Here is a 13,424-nt window from a genome sequence, read left to right as displayed (position 1 = left end):
CCCTCCCAGACGACGAAGACACCTGACCACTGTGAGAAAGATGTCTGTCAGTTTGTTTAGCTGCAGTCAGTCAGTCGTAGGGTGTTTTAATTGATGACTGAAGGGGCTTATCCGTACATGCACACAGTATCAATACCATCTGTCACGACACCCATTACAATCACCCGGGGGAACGCTCACAAACCAATCAACCTCAAACAGATGTTGGAAACATTTCCATTAGGACATTTCCCAACGTGAAATAGCACAAACTGTTCTCGTTGTGAGGTTGACGCCGCACGTCTCGTCGTATCGTAGAGAGACGGTGTTGAAAACAGGGAAATTGTTATTCAGGTCAAGTGCTACATGCTACTGAATGAGCATTTAATAGCATATGAGCCCCGAGGCAAGAAAACTCCTATTCAAATTCTAAACACGCCAATGTCATTTAATGACCTTGAAGAGACATGTTTTTACAAGTAGGAGGAGATATTAAATGCAAACAAGCAATTTAATGATGCCATGGTTTAACGACGATGATGATAAGATGATGCCATATTTATTAAGCAGATGTTCTCATTCTAAGAAACCTAAAGAGGGGGATTTGAACTGGCAACCGCTAAAATCTGCAGTCAAATGCCCTGACCACAGAGCTAAACCTAACCCCCCTAATGTGAATAGTCAAGCACAGTAGACCACCTTCCGCCGACAGAACCATTTATATTACATAAAGGATATAGATGGTCACATCTATGGTCAAGTACAGTACATTGACCTTTCCCGGCACAAAAAAACTACATTTCCCATCCATAAATCTACTCGAACCTGTGCAGCTGTAAAGCGATCCGTAGTTCCTGATGTTAATGCCTATAAACTGGTGGTAATGGAAAGGGCAGAGTGCCGGGGCAGAGTCTCCTGTGCTGTGGCTGTTAAAGTCTGGCTCTCTCAGGCCCTCTGCATGTCATCCAGTCCAGCATCTCAACACGCCGGCCTCGTACAACCTTTAGAAATGTCAGCGCCATAAAAAAAACAATGAAATCCAAGTGCCAGACCTCCGGTGTGTCTCGTCGGACGTCATTCGTTTTAATCCTGTTTGCTCGGGGGAAACCTGTCTCGAAAGGTAAAAAAGAAAAAGAAAAAAGAAACGTCTGTATGTCTCGGCTAGCTGAGCAAAGCTATTGTAAATCTATCTGTGTGTGCTGACCCCTCCACTCGCCTGGAAGCCAGTCGGACTGTCTGACTGCCGATGGGCCCCTGGCCTTTAGAGCTGCACCTCCGCTAGGTAACGGAGCCGCAGTGATCTCACGTGCCTCCTGGCAGTCTCAGGGTCAGCACCAGGGCTGTCCACTCCACAGAGCTGTCCACTCCACAGGGCTGTCCACTCCACAGAGCTGTTCACTCCACAGAGCTGTCCACTCCACTTCCCCCGGGTCGTCCAGGGGGTCAGGGGAGGGCACGGACTCAGTATAAATATTATACAGGGTTGAAAAGACCCAATCCAGCGGTGGGAATGTCTTAACTTGACAGACTCCTTAACTTGACGTCAAAACTCGCGGTATATTCAGACAAGTCCATTGTAAAAAGTCTTCATACTAGTTTGTGTGTCATTACACCATTTCCCTTGGGAGGAAATAATGGGACTGAGTTGATAGATTGGAGAGGGCAGGAATGGACCAGAAAAGACTGCCCTCCTGCAAAGGTGTTTATTCATTTGACTGTTACTTGGCACATGTAGCCCATGTTTTCCTGACAGATGCAGGAGTACTGCGGTCGCCAGGCCACACACACACACATCCCGTTGCTCCCGTGATTAACCGTGTCTGTCTCATGAGTAGCTTCGTTCATCTCTGGGCCTCGACTCATTTCGAGACAAAAACAGTGATATTTGTTGCCTCAGTCAGGGTTTGATGAGGTAACCACAGAAAGAGGTGTCACCCTGTGCAGATCAAAGGAGGCATCTAAGAAAAGAGCTGAGTGCGTCTGGAGGACTTCCTGTCGAAATAGGCGAAGTGGAGAGCTGGTTTTCATTTCCTCTTTCGTAGACGAGTGTGACTTCCTGTGAGGCAAAGCTCGTCTGGGTCGTTTGGGCCCTACTGAAAACAGAGGTTGTGTTTGCAAGATAACAGCAGACACTTCAGGGAGATTCATATGTAGCACAGCCAGCACTTCTGCCGATAAACACACCATACATTTACAACTTACAATAAAATGTACTTCCCTGCCTCTGAAATGGCTCTATTTTTACATTGTTTTGGAACAAAAGCATTTGCTGAAATGAGGAATATATCAAATGTGGATGTGACTTGGTACACTACAGCTCACTGTGGTACACTCTCGTTTGGCTGCACACCACAGCAAACGAAATGAGGCAGCACAGCAGCTGGTTGCATTGTGTGTGACCGGGCTCCACATCCACCCAATCATGCCTAACAGACTGTTTATGTGTTTGTGGCCTCTCCCTGTGGTGATTCTGTTGGAGCTGGAGAGGAAAACCACAGGAGAAACACCAGTCCGGTTTGGCCCCTTCCTCCATGGTGTCACATGTAGCCTGAGGGGCTCATGCTTCCAGGAAGTCATCCATTTTTAGGTATGACAACATCCTGGGGGGGCATCCATGTCACAGTTGTCAGTTCCACCCCAGAAATGTTTACTTTATGCTACACTGTCTAAATGCTTTACCACTGTGCGTTATCAAGATCATCTTCAGTTCATGTACTAAAAGGTTGGTAGGCCTACCTATTCATTTGTTAGCTGTTAGCTATGATTCACTTGCATAGGGACCTCACGAGGGTTGGAGGCTAGGTCATAACAGTGTGGAAGCAGCTGGGAATGTTAGTAAGTAGATGCTTGACATGACTGCAAAGCCGTGCCGCAAAGTCTGCAATTGGGGCCCGAGGTAATAACTAGTCGGAACGATGCGTGACGTTCTCCAAATTTAAACGGACGCACCCTCATAGCTCGCCGCTTGATAAATCAATTGTGAAATGGCACCTTTTCCGCTAAGTTAAACAAACATTTATTCAAATGTAAAGCATGGGTATGTAATGCATCACAAAATAATCTCATTGCAACGTACATTCCCATTCCGCTGTCAAATGTATTCAAATTCGACATCAGATATTCAGGCAGGAACCGGCAGGGTTGCACATTACACTGAATAAAATACCTATGCTGGGTGCAAGGCAGAGTGAGAACTTGAGTAGAGCCCTGCCAAGCAATTTACCTAGGCTGAGAAACAATTGGAAACCTTGTTGTTTTTTCAACAGCGACTGTCAAAGAAGCAAATATCTAAATCATGGGGATTCATAGCAACCGTCGAGTTCTCAATCAACGAGCTATTTGTTACTATGCCATTGGGCGACCTGCCACTTAGTGAGCTTATGTATTGACTGTGAGATGGCAGGAGGACAGGGTCAAGATAAAAACAAAAGTATCATCTTTTTCTTAGCTGCTCCATAGGACTTTCAAGCATGGTTACACATTAATAATGTATGAATAACCCTTGTAACAACAGTTAAACAAGATTGCAAACAATTCCCTATTTCCAGTTCTAGTTTCTTGTTGACAGTGTGACCTTTGAGATGACACACCGCCACCGAGTGGTGTTGGACTGTACTGCACACAATTACCAGCTCATGCTACTTCAGTGTCCTCATTATAATTTCAGGTGTCAGCCAAATAGGCTTACCGATGTTTATATATGCACGTTGAAAGGTACTGCAGTAATCCAATTTCCTTTAACTGGATAGAATATTGACTGTATCTACGTTCCCTTAGTCTCTCTCTCTCTTACCCAGTTTTTATCCTGCTATCTCCCTCTGAGGAATGGTGTTCATACTAGAGAATCTGGGAGAGAGAGGAAGGAGAGAAAGGGAGGGAGGGAGAGAGGGTTAAGACTGAGGCATCATCATCTCCAAACAGCAGAGGGCAGTAGCTGTCCACCCTCGTCTCCACACACGCTCCTCTGAGAGCCCTGGCATCATGGAAACACCAGGAGGATACAGGGTGCAGCAAACAATGGAATGAAACCAGACCGTGACATTCTTTGTCCCCGTGCCCCCTTTGTGCATCTGCGACCGTTTCCTTTGCGGAAATCTAATTATGTGCTCAATTGATCAGTGCAGCCATTTCCAAGTCTTCATCAGCTGCTAATTAAAAAGCACCCATGAAACCAGCCAGGTGATGGACCCTGGAATGAGACTGTTGATCACACACACACAAACACACACGTGCACGCCCACACACACACACCCACACAGACAGACACACGCTGCGTTACACGGCTCCAGGCATTGGAGCAAGCCCATGCTGATACTCTGGTTAGCTCACACTCAGTGTCTGAGAGGTGCATTCGTCAGCCCCTGCCGAGGCAGGGACTCACCTGCCCACAATCCATCATCACACCTCCCTCACAGACTGAGAGAAGCACTACACCCCCCCCCCCCACCCCCCCTCCCCCCCATCTACAGACCCAGGGTTCTTCACGTGCCCCCTCAGCGACCCCCCCCCCCCCCACACCGTACCCCCCTGCCCCCTGATACTGCAGGGCGAGGCCACAGGGTCTGAAACCAGACCCGACTTCTGGTACCCCTGCCACACGTGGCCCGACCCGGAGCCTCCCAGCCAGGAGCCCTGCGTGTCTGGTGGACGGGGTGGCAGCCCGCTGGCCCCCACAACCCTGCACCTCTGCATTAGGGGTTGTAAAAAAGGTTACAAAAAAGGGGCTGCAAAATAACTGTATAGGTGCAAAGAGCCTACTTCAACAGTTTCCTTTTGAGGGGGAAGACTGTGTGTGTGTTTGCGCGTGGAAGTGTGGTGCGCTTGTAGGTGTGTGTATGTGTGTGTGTTTGTGTTCCCTCTGATCTGAGGGAAATGTCAGAGAAGCATCCTCTCCTTATTACTCTGACCTCAGTGTGCCGTGGTTGCCAGATCTTCCACCAACCCCCCTCCTGGGCGTGCTTCTCCAGTCCGCCCTGTCCCCCGCGACTCGCCGAGACCCCCCCCCAGCCGAGTCTTATTTCCCCCCGCCGAGGACGGAGGGAGGCGGATGGCGGCGGCAAGCAATTTCAGAGGAGTGGCTAGTGACTCCCAGCGGGTCGAGGGGCATGTTTGAATGAGCCGTGGCAGGGGGGCGGAAGGGGGGGGGGGGGGGGCGAGGACAGAGGCGAGGACATTCGTGTCGGAGCTGGAGAGCAGTGACTCAGCCCCCGGAGTGATGAGAGGAGAGCTGCACACAGGCTTTGTTGTCGTTGCCCTTGCCGGGTCGCGTGTCTCTCGCGCGAGCATGCCGCCCCGTCGCCGTGGCGCAATGCGGTTGCCGTGCCAACGGTCGGCTGTGACAGGAGTGACGGATGATAAAGTTGGGTCGGCTGTGTCTGAAGGTGAGCAGTAATGGACAACTGGTGGAGGAAAAAGCTGTTTGTTTTCTGGCAGGGAGTTAATGTTGCTAATGGCAACAGTGCTACTTTATTGATCTGTTGAGACATTAAAGGGAGTGTGTTGTTAATTAAAGTGTTTCAAGTGGACTATGTTTAAAAGAACGTTCTTTCTGAAAACTAAAAAAAAAAATGAACATTCTCAACAACAAAAAACAAATTCTTAGTAAACAGAAACCAATCATGGCCTGACTGTAAAATTGTTATAGTGACTAAAAACATGTTTACATATTCGGCAGTAGGAGACATGTGGAGATGATGGAAATTCTGCATTTTCAGGGAAACACTGTTGTGCCATTTATGTATGGCTTTTGGAGGAAGACATGCTGACTAAAGTAGAAATTCACCTTCCTCTCTCAAAAAAAAAACATGACCCTTAATTCAATTTTCTGACACCTTATCACATACCGACTAAATTAAAACAAATGTTTGTTGTTTTGTCTGCTCTTGCATATTCAAAGCCTTGAAATAGTTCTTTTTACAATTCCCTCCGGCTAAAACATTCAAGCAGAGAAGCCCAAGGACATCTTTTCTGCAAATTCTTTAGTGCAAATTGACTTTAACATTACATGAATGCTTACTACTGCAAATGCCTAATAGCAGAAAGTGTCTCTCCGACTCCTGGGACTTGGTGTCACTGCCTTTGCGACTCAACCTGCACTCTTCATTTCCTGGCATTGTTAAGACACGCGTCTGGGCCCAAATTACCCTTGTCTTTTTCCGAAAACATATTTCAGTCTAACCCGACTACAAAGGCTCCTGATGCAACTGGGAGACATCTCTCACCCCCCCGCTGCCTTCTTTACACCAGCCTTGATCAGAGGCCGTGCTAAACAGCCTGCCAGGCCTTGCTAAACAGCCTGCCAGGCCGTGCAGGCAGACACATCCTGTCTGCGCAGGAGGAGCCTGTCTCGTGGCTGAGCCCCCGGGCTAGCCTGTGACCCCTGGACTCCCCCCCCCCCGACGTGTCACCTGGGACACCTGCCCTTGACAGCAGCACTCCGAAAGCTCAGCCACGACTCTTTCTCCGGCCTCCCACAGTGCACTGCTCAGCAGAGCGTGAGGCCTTGAAGGGCACCGGGAGAGAGAAGCGTGTGGAAGGGGCGGAGGATGGGGGGGGGCAGGAATCGCTCCTCGCCTAGCCTCCCTGCCCTGCCTCACCTCTCCCCCACCCCCTCCATCAACGCCTTGTCTGACGCAGGACAGACGGGTTAACTGCAAATCAAAACGTGGGGTGGGGAGGGGGTGGGGAGGGGACCCGGTCATAATTTGAGCCCGCTGATGGGAAGAAGGAGATTGGAGAACGTGTTCTGTCTTTCCCTGCTCACTCCCAGCCCGTCTGTGATTGAATTCAGACGAGTCTGGATTTACAATCACAACTCCCCGTGCTATTCTAGGCACGGCGGGATCCTCCTCCCCTCTGCCCGTGCGGGGCGTGATGACACACTGATGCACCCTGGGAAATGGGCAGAGGAGACAGAACAAGCTGAGTGGTGTACCCTCCAGATTTCAAATCAAAAGCCATCTTAACCCTCGCACAGATTGATTCCTTAACCCCAAGGCACGTTCCTCTTGGATCTTAAATCGCATCATTGAACCAATCCTCAGAGAACTGTGCTTGTATTTTTTTTTTACATTTGGCACTTGCTTGGTTCAAAATCTTAGAAAAACTGGAGATGGAACGTTTTTATGCCTTAGTATGGATTATCTATTGGTTAGACACCTTCCCATCGATACAGTATGCTACTGTACTCAGGAATAATCAATAACTAGGCGGAGTGCCAAACTTGCCCAAACTTGGGTATGGCTCAGTAGTAGAGAATTTGAGTTGCCGTGGTTGCAGGTTCAAATCCACTCTAAGTGGATAAAAGCCACTGCTAAATGAAAACACTACTGCTCTTATTACTATCATGAGGCTGCGTTTCGGGTACTGTATGTGTTCCCCACCCTGGGGTTTCACAAACACAGTCCCTCTCCCGCGGCAGCAAACAGCAGTTTACTCAGCAGTCTGTGGCCCTGTGGGAAATTTCCAGAACAGTTTCCTATGATGTCCTGTGAATGGGATAGGAGTGAATGGTGAGTCAGAGAGATGTAGGCGTGCGGGTCTGAGTGGAGTAGATAACTAACTTCCTGCTACTGCTGTGTGTCCCCCCCCCCTTCCCCCTCCACCCACGCCCTTCTCCATCCCCCCCCCCCCCCCCCCCCTTCATGCTTGTCCCGGGCCACCTGGCCCACTTACACCCACCTTTCACGGAGAATTAACGCCAAATGAAATGTACACTCACATAAAAAAACACCATGCTATTTAAAAACTCCCGATCTGCATTTTAAGAAGGGCTGGCTTTCTCCACGACCTTCAGGGGGACCCAGTGAGTTCATTATTGGAGGATGTTTGACTGAAAGGATGTTTGTTAATAGCATGCCACACACACACACACCCCAGTGTGACAAGCCTGTTGGATTTGTCACCGACTGGATCCACATCCGTTCTGTTGTCTTTCAGCACTCCATGTTTCACATTGTTGTTCGTCACACACGCTTGTGAGGGTGATGCAATCTCCAGGGCAGGAGATTACGAGGTGTGACTAGATTGTACCGCAGCTCAGAGAGATTTGGGAACGACGAGGAGACACCTGTGATAACTTCCCGCTCGCCGACCGGGTCCGCAATCGGCAAATCATCTCTCTAGGACGGTGGTCCTCAATCCCCAGGGGACCGCCTGCCCTGCATGTTTAGACATTTCCCCTGTTCCCACACGCCTGATTCAAATGAACGTGTCATTCTCAAGCTTTTCGCTAAGCGACCCCGTTCCTTTGAAACAGGTGTGTTGGAGCAGGGGTAACATCTCGAAAATGCAGGGGCAGGCTGTCCCTGAGAACCAGGGACCACTGCTCCCGGAGCACAGGGGGGGGTGGGGGGGCGTCCACACGGGAAAACACACGCAACTGCTCACCGCCGCACGCACACACTGCGCCCGGACAAGGCCAAGCACGAAGCTCAGCGCCAGTGGGTTCAGCACCCAGGACAGCGCCCGCCGCTTAACACCCAGGACAGTACCCGCCGTTCAGCACCCTGGATAGCGACAGCCCCCACCCCACCTCCAAGACCTCACAGACGGTTGCCCCGGAGGGATCAAACCAGACAGCCGTTCCTTCATCAGGAGAGCCTCTAAGGACTGGGGGAAGCAGTCACATGGGAGACGAGGGAGGAGAGACACGATGACTTGAATGTCCTCGCAGGCAGCGAGGAGGAGGATTAAGAAAACGCAAATCAGAGGCTCAGCCTTCCCCTGTCTTGGCCTGGTCTCCTCTGCCTCGCTACACACACACACACACACACATACTGACGCTCTTCATCCTATTCACACCTCATCATCTCTGGCCTTGGAGATAGGTATCAGTCTCACAATCATATCTGGTATCACTCTCACAATCATATCTGATGAAAACCAATGTGGCTAACACGGATTGCTCTGCACTAAGTGAGACTCAAAGATTATCCTCGAATCAAAAAGAGGAGAGAATGTTCCACGCTCTCCCACAGCAGCATCGCTCAGGTTTCCGGTGGAGGCCCCGGATCCCGAAGGGACCCGTCTCAACCACAATGTGTTCACCCGAAATTGTCAACACTTTCGACAACAGTTCCGATAATAAAACATAGGCTTGCTTGTCCTGAAGAGAGGGACTTTTCATTTTCAGTACTTTCGATGATTACCTGTGATTTCTAAGTCTGAAAGGCTGCACAGCGCTGTGCTGCGTCTCCAGAGGGACGATGAACACATCCAGAGGGGGGACAGGTGGAACTAATTCCATTGAGACAGAGGAAACAAGTAAGAACCCAAATTACAATGAGGGCTGATTTGAATTTCAAAGTATCAGTGAGCAAGGCGCCTGAAAATAAAAAAAAGCTGTTATTCCTCCTTTCATCTGTTCCCTCCCTCCTTAACGTCCTCTGACTCAGAGGGGCCTGGTGGAACCGGATGTGTGTTGGGGGGGGGGGGGTCAGACAGGGGGCTGGGCAGTGCTAAGGGGTGGGGACAGGAGTCGTCTCCTTTCCCGAGGCCGAGAGGGACTCGAGTCGCTGCAGACCGTGGGAGACGGTGAAGTCTGCTCCCAGCCTCCTCCATCCGCCATCTGTCCCAACCAGCTAACATTAGGATGTCTGGGGGGGGTCTGAGCACTCCACTCCACTCCGGCTAATGAAAGTGAGTCTGCTCGAGGGGGGGGGGGGGGGGGGGGGGGGGGGGGGGGGGGAGAAAGAATGGAGGGAGGGAGGATGAAGGGAAGGGAAGTAAAATATTTGAGGGGTTATTGACACAGAGGGGGGACTGACAGAGGAGGGGGCTGGCAGAAAACAGAGGCCAAGTGTGACAGGGTAGGACAGGGCATAGAGAGAGAGAGGGAGGGAGGGAGGGAGGGAGGGAGGGAGGGAGGGAGGGAGGGAGGGAGGGAGGGAGGGAGGGAGGGAGGGAGGGAGGGAGGGAGGGAGGGGAGAGGAGAGAGGAGAGAGGAGAGAGAGGGATACACGTTTTCCCAACCTTGCCAACCGCATTGTCACACAACATGGAAGAAAAGCCCATTGAACTAATGCACTTGTCTACCCAAATCTCTTCAGGTTCGTATCTCTTTAATAAGGAAGTGCACATTAACACCAGACCATTTGTAAGTTAGCAATTTTTTGAAGATTAAAAGCCGTAGTCTGGTAAATATATGCCAGGTTGACATTGGTATTATATGACCAACACAGTTACAACTAATAAAAATATAGCTGCAAGCAGCAACAACAGATTCCTCGTCAAAATATTATGACATTTACATGATAAAGGGTTAGACTTAACTGCCGACAAAGGAACTGTAAAAGCACATTTCAATGTACTAGGATTTGACAACTAGCCTCAGGGTTACAGATGACACACTCTAGCAAACTGAGTCACAAGTGCTTTCTTGTCGGAAAATGTGTTTGCGTCAGTCCACTAAGTGACGAACATGAATGGGACTTTATACAGTGTCCAATACAGTCTCACAACATCGTTAAAAATACAACTTTCACGTTCTTTTTCCACTTTTGTTCAACAAGTATGTTTGGGGACTTTAATAAGAAGTTTGATATGCAGATTTTCTGTGTACATAGAAGCTTCTGTCTCTGTGAGGTCAAGAGGTCATGCAGTGAGGCCCCCCTCTGAGCAGAATATAGACACGGAACGCACACGGTCCAGACACTCAGGAGACAGTAAGGCAAAACATGCACAAATAGGGCTTGTGTGATTAACGACCACTTCACCTGACTTGTACGTTCTAGTATATCAGTGAAGTGAACACTGAAGACCCGTTAAGGAAGCGATTCTGTGCATTCTATGTTTGAACATGTCCAGATACTGTATTTAAGCTCTCTGAAGAGAGATGTTTCTCACTCATGCTGGTCACTCTGTTGTGGATTGGTGGCATGATCCGACGTCGAGCTAATAAAACCGAGTTAACCCTTTTTCTAATTGTCACGACTCTTTCTGGCCTGGCTGCTGACAGATCCATCCTTACACATTTCAATAAACATTTCAGAGAAAAATGTTTGGATTGCACCAAAGGTTTCTCCAGTGGATGTTCATTAGAGGAAGCCAGTGATCAGTTCAGTGAAGGATGACATCTTCCTCTTTGTAGTAGAAAGCTTCTGTTCTCATGCTGGTGATCGTCATGACGATCATGAGCGCTACAGCGTGCGCTGACACGTTCTCGGGAAAAACACGGCGAACATTTGATTTAAGTGTCGTGTAGAGATTGTGTTGGGACTGAGACACACTGCTCCATCTACACATAGCCACATAGGAGAATTCACTGAAAACTCCAAATAGATAAGGAGGATTCCTAATCAAGACGGCTTTAGTGGTGATTTTTCTCCAGGGATGTGATTGCTGTCAGAGAGGCTCGGCACAGGTGTACCTTCCGCCCCAGGCATTATCGTTGACTAGATGATAAGTGTCTTTGACACTTACCCAAAAAGGAATGTCTTGTCACATGTCTAGGCCTTAATAGCAATATCATCTGGAGTTGAGATATGCAGTTCTGCTTAGTGGAAAAATTGGAACAATACCGTGAAGGTTCCAGTTCCGTAGCGTGGGTAACCATGAATAGAATATAGAGAAATACAGCTGTGAGAACATACATCTGTTCATACATGCAGAGCAGCTGATGTTCCCTTAAACCATGGTTAGCATCCAATGTTCATGCAACTCATCCCCAAGCAACTGACACACAGGCGCTGTGCCTTCGAGGGGGAGAGAAAGAGTGTACGTGCACAGTATTGCACGCTGTAAGGCCTTGTTGGCAATCAACAGCATGGGTTTCTATGGATCTTGTTGTGAGTGTGAGAGCAAGGCTATTGTGAGAAAATCAATGTCTCCATCCGGCCCGTACAGCCTGTATAACTACCCCCCATCACCACCCCCTCCCCATGCTGAGTGGACACGAGGCTTCTACGCCTGACCTCCTCCACCCCCACCAGGACACAGTCGGGTGCTTTTTACTCAAATATTTAGCAGCTCTGTGTAGTTCCGCCTCAGGCCCCTCAGCCCACCGGTGAAACACAACAATCAACACTGGCTAGTCTCTACGGTACGGGGACCCCTAGGAATCCACTGGCTGTAGGGGGGTATCGACCCGCCCCTCGTGGCCTGCCCTCACTTGCACAAGGCCGTGACAACAGAGAGAGGCACATCTACGGTATCTGATCCCGACAGTAAAAAGTGCATTGATTTGAATTGAATAGCTTACCGTTAAGTGGTTTAAATTGCTAATTGATTGTTTCAACGATGCAGGCTACGTTGCTAGCCACATGAGTTGGGAACTGGCCTTGGCAGCGCAGGACAATTCCGCGGTTGGGTCTCTGATCAGAGCCCCTCCCCTCCCCCCAGCCAGGGCAGGTAGTGTAAGCCCACTGCTAGGGGGTACACACCCATGTTGTCCTTCCTGCTCACTGAACACAGCCCGCCAGGAAATGTGTGGACAGCAGATCAACATAGCAGGGATGCGACCACGTGATAACATCCAATCGGAATGGCAGGGAAAAACATCTTGCCGGGTCCTTTCTGCCCAGACACGACGGCAAATCCCTATTTGCATGAAATTAATATGTGGATGAGGTAGAAAATGGCTGAGCACTCAAGTTAAACTCATTAGCAACCCCAGCAGGGGCATTTGTTCCACAGCTATCAAGGATTCCTGAGCCTGCTTTCATTATGCATTCGGTTGCGACACTTCTACTCTCTGTTTGGTTATATAAAATGCATTAAACTTACAGCGAGGGGGGTGGGAGGGTGTGGGGGGATTTAGCTCCAAGCGACACAGTTTTATATAGTGCGGAAATCTAAGAAAAACCTGTCTGTTTGCTTTGTTTTGTTGAAAGGACAAATGCATTACGATGTTACAACAATTGGCATCATGGGATTTTAGGGACTTTGGTAATTGCAGAAGTGATTGTACAGTTAATTGCTTTTCTTTGTTATGGATGTTACTCCAATATTTGTAGTCAGAGTTTACATTTTATGTAATTGGCTTTAACAGTAGAAGGTTATTAGTTATTTATGGAAAGAATTTCCCATAGGAAAAAAAGCTGTTTTTTTATGCATAAGTCTGAATTTCCTATACTTCCCACATTCCTTGCTTGTTCATCCAACAATCTCCTTATACACGGATGTGATACTCCTATAGATGTCACTTCCAGCAGAGTTTGTAGAAGGATTCATAAGCGGATATACTATATGTGTATTCCCTAGTTATAGCTCTCTCTGCAGCGTGTACTGGCAGCATGTAAATGTCTCGACAGACATGACAAAACCACCCTATCCATTTGGCCATATATGTTGAATAAGGATTCATTCAGAACAGCCTCGTGTCAAGTGACAAGCCAGGACACCAATGTTCTTATTTGCCTTTCATTCACTCCATTGAGGGTATTAAGGTTCTCAATCGATCAACTCGTTTTCTTTTCAATTTGTCATCTCATCCTCTGTTCTTGCCA

Source organism: Hypomesus transpacificus, unplaced genomic scaffold (genome assembly GCF_021917145.1).
Source record: "Hypomesus transpacificus isolate Combined female unplaced genomic scaffold, fHypTra1 scaffold_31, whole genome shotgun sequence".
Lineage (NCBI taxonomy): Eukaryota > Metazoa > Chordata > Actinopteri > Osmeriformes > Osmeridae > Hypomesus > Hypomesus transpacificus.
This window is presented reverse-complemented; position numbering follows the sequence as displayed.